Consider the following 4,629-nt stretch of genomic DNA (forward strand, 5'->3'; position numbering starts at 1 on the left):
ACCCCAAAACACATACACCAACACATACATGCTTGCACCGACCACCCTAAATTCCGTGGAGTCTGCTCGTGGCCGACTACTAAGAGATGGGCCCCACAGAGCTTCCCTGCCTAGAGCGAGGGAGGAAGGACATCCTTCCAGAAAAGCAAATCAACCCCAGTCCCCTCTAACCCTTGGGGCTAGACTGGGCATCTGCCAGTCCTACTCTTCCGGTCCCAACAAAGATCAAAATCTCCTTGATAGTCTCTTTGCATCTATTCCAGGAATGTGAGTGACAGTGGTGGTAGTGGAGATGATAGTGCTAGGGTGCGACCGTGCTTTTGTTCAAACTCAAAAACTTTATTAAAGCAGATTTTAAAATAACTCCCTATCGAAGCAGCTCGGCCATCATAAACCGTAATGTAAATGTCCAAAGAGCATGAACGCATCTATGGAGGCTAATGAAATGCTGGGGGAACAAACTCGATGTGTATTCAGAACAAAGAACCTCCTCCAGTCTTTTCCCCCTAAAGGCACCAACACTACGGTAGGAGTACAAACTGAGGGAGGGTGGGGGAATGGAGGGGAGAAGCATTTAACTAGACCGAGGCACACCTACTTGAACAATGAAAAGTTTTCTTTGTCGATGCTCCAGTAGACTGTGGCGAAGGGGAATACCTGTAGAATCAACACCAGCTGGCCGCAGGAGAATGCATAGTCACCTCCCCTCCATTACCCCCACCCTATCTCCTCCTGTACTCCACCCTATTCTTCGCCTTGCTTATTTGCCTTGGTTGGGGTAGGTACTGAACACTTTCCCAGGCGTTCTCCGCCTTTGGAAGTTAAATCTTGATTGGATATATCTCTTAAAGAGGCCAAGAACTCCCTCCTATTCTACCTTGACAAGAACGTGTCCCTCTCCTTTTTCCAAAGCTTTCACCACTCTCCAAGTGTGGTCCGGATCAGGAGCAGTCCTGCCCTTTTGCTACCTTTTCGCTCCAGTCCCTCCCCTCCTCCCCCGCCATCCCCTTCTTGATATCCGATTGTTATCGGGTATCCCCCCTTTGGTATTTCTCCCCACTCCATTTTTTTAAAAATCCACAGCAGCAAGATCAACGCTTATTGCTGACTTGAAAATGCACAAACAGCCCCTTGACATAAACTTATTTATGTCATGGAAGTCTGTCAGAATGTTTATAAATATGTGTCTTAAGAGCCCTAAATTCCTTGAAAAACGTTTGGTGTCTTCTAAATGAAAGACATATGATTCAAGGTTGTGGAAAGCCCGCAGAGCACTTTGATACCAATAAAGGTCCGGCTTAAAGGGAGCCAGTTAACTGCGGGGGAGCTGGGGAGCAGCAGCTGTCTTGTAAACCAAGATTTTCTCCTTCCCCCCCCCCCCAATACATCAACCTCACTTTTGGTGGTAGTATGAGAGGCAAAAAGCGACACAACTGGAATCGGGATTCCAGTAATCTCCGAGAGATCGCAAAATCCATTCGCTAGGGATCCTGCTTGTATTTTGGGACAAGCAACCACATGTGCCCCTACCAGAGGGAACAACTAATGGCAACAACGCTCTAACAAATGCTTAATCTGCAATTGTTGGCAAGGGATTGGGTGTCTCTTTGCCAAGAACTGCATTAAACGGGGTTTGCAAGTTTGAAACACTGCTCCTCCTAATGACACAGTTGTGGTCACTGGAGCATTGATAATTAAAAATAATCATTGTAATGACAACAAAGGTGATCACACGATGCCTGGAAGTCACTCGGAGCAAAGTCAAATGGGAGTCCGTCTCTTCCTCCTTAAGGGATAACGTGACCAACCAGTCTCTTCTGGTCTGATGCTATGAGGATAAGAATCCAGGAAATTGACTGGAGAGCTGACCTGATAACTGCTCAGCTTCTCTAATCCTCCCAGACGCGGGAGTTTCTGTAACTTCTCCTCAGGGAGCTTCCTGTAGGTGCAGAGAGGGTAAGGTAGAGATAATACTAAAAGGAGTTAATTTCAGTTTCTTAAAAAAAAAAAAAAAAAAAAAAAAAAAAAAAAAAAAAAAAAAAAAAAAGAATATTGGAAGGTAAATTCAGGTTCAGTCTGAGCGCTGAATTGAGGTAGGAGATCCTGGGAAGGTTGCTTCAATCAAAACTGTTTCCAGGACACTCTGCCCCGTCTTCCCAACCTCAGGATGAGATTGAAAAATTCATCTCTTTCGAAACCTGAGTATTCAATAGCCTGGCCCCTTCTTGTTATCAGGGAATTTTCCTTGAATAAAATTCTCTCTCCCTTCCTTCCCCCCCCCCCGATTTCTAACGCCCCAAATTCTGAGTTGCCTCTTTATTTATTTTTTTTTTCTAGAGTCACAGATACTGAGTAGAGAACTTTATAAGGGGAAGGGAGGATTGGAAAGGGATTAGGAGGAAGTCTGGACTCTGGGTCTTCTCAAAGGCGGAGTTCCAGGTGCTGGGTCATCAATTACCTTGCAACATAACAAGGACCTCGAGGACCTTATCACAGATTCCCAACTCTTTTCAATTACTGATCTGTTTCATGAAGATCGATCCCACGTTGCACTCTGACATTTTTGGGGAAAAGAGGCATCCGTGGACCAACTGCACCATCTTATTCTTTTTCAAAGAAGGGGATCTATGTGTAAGGGATGGCTCCTTTGCAAGGCCTTCTGGGGGGAAGGAGGTTAAATTGTCGCATTAATGACAATGTGATGGAAGTAGGAGAATATTTCAGAACGAGAACGATTTAGTTTTAACGACTGGAGGAAGGTAATTCACCAGACATTGTTTAAAACCCGTTCTCCTTTCCTTTTCGCAAGCTTCATAACGCACTTTCCCTAAGACTTTTAAATCCTACTATTCCTCCTTCTCTGTCCTGCCCCCACTATTATTTAAATGGACTTATTTGGGTCCAAAAATGTTCGAGATTAGTACTCAAATGAAAAAGCTCAGGATATCAATAAAAGATGGAAATTTTGGTGTGAAATTAATGGGGGAAGGGAGAGGAGGAGAAAGAAAAAAATTAGTTACTGTTTTTAACAGTATTAAGTTTAGGTTTAGGACTGGCAGTACTGTACAGGGTAACATTTCCATGTTTAGCATAAATACTTTCTCAGTAGCTTTTAAAAGCCTCTTTTATTGCTTTTTTTTTCTTTTTCTGGACAAACATAACATTTCTGGAAAAGGAAACTTTTCTATTTACTTAGATCAAGCAGTAGATGGTAGTAATAGTTTTACTTGTTCTTTTCTCAACTTGTTAAAGGAAACCCCACGATTATACATTAATAAAGCAATGACAAGTGAGGACTTCAAAATCTTTAGTTCAAACGTGTTCCTTTCTTTTATATATTTTGTAAATTCAATTTGAGGTATGCCAATAAGGAAAACTAGGAGAAACTCACACTGAATAAGACCATGTAAACTGCGGGAAACCAATAGAAAAGAGGAGTGCGAGTGTGGGGGAGGGGGCAGTGTAGAAGAGGGAAACTTTCTTGAAAAAGTACTAAAATAATTGAATGTCATGTACTTTGGCTAGAAGCCAAGAGGCTCAGAATTTGTGCTCCGCTGTTGGTTGCTCTTTCTGAAGAAGGGCTTCATGTCTAAGTCTCACCCTCCTACCCCAGCTTTCCATACCTCAAAGGTAAAGATGTCTATTAGGCACTGCCAGCAGCTAGAGAGGCTAGCACTAAAATCTAAGGGGGAACGGGAAAATAAGCATTACATTTACTATAAGGAAATTTTTAGAGTTTTCATTTTAAAAATTTCCCCTTCTAGCTCTCAACCTCTCTGGCAATACAAAGACTTTCGTACACACCTTAAAATATCAGAAACAGGGAGCTTAGTCTTTCCAAGAATGATGTTTAGAAACTCCCCCCAAAAATGGATATCTATTCTCTAATGGAATTTCGATTGAAAAAAAAAGGAATTGAACTGTGCTGATGCAGTTGCTACATTGGCTTCCTAAGACTTTTCCAAGAGCAATTAATCTTTTGAGGGTTCAGCTTGCTTTGCAGATTTGGGGATTCCGGGTCTACACTTTTCTCTCCAAAACCTGGAAGGGGGCTGAAACTTCTATTTCGTCAACTGAAAATACACCTTTCCTTTTTGAAGAGAGAAAATATTTGCTAGTAACTTCAAGAAAAGGGTCACTTTAAAAGTGGATCCCATTCTATTTTCAACGTGACAAGAAATATTCCTTGTCTCCTTTGCAAGGCCTTCTGGAATGAAGGAAGTTGAGTTGTCACATCAATGACAATGTGATGGGAAGTAGAATGAGAACGATTTAGCTCTTATTCAACATGTTATGAATTGTGTTTTTCTATTACTAGAATACACACTCTAAAAGTCATTCTCTTGTAAGCATTCAGTCACCTCTATGAAAATTTAAGAGTTCTGAAAAAAGCTCTCTGGTGACATCTCCCTAAAGTTAAAGGCACACTTTTTAAGAAGATATTTGCCTATTTAACAGAAAAGTCTGATATTTACTTGTATACAAGTAACAATATTTGGCTCTCTTAATTTAAATATGCCTTATATTTACTAAGTTTTCATTTAAGTAAATTGCACTCGATTCTTGAGTTCATGTTTTCATTTCTAATTATTAATTATTTACCAGTTTGGGTCCTCCTTTCCTCGACTG

This window comes from Sarcophilus harrisii, chromosome 5 (genome assembly GCF_902635505.1).
Source record: "Sarcophilus harrisii chromosome 5, mSarHar1.11, whole genome shotgun sequence".
NCBI lineage: Eukaryota > Metazoa > Chordata > Mammalia > Dasyuromorphia > Dasyuridae > Sarcophilus > Sarcophilus harrisii.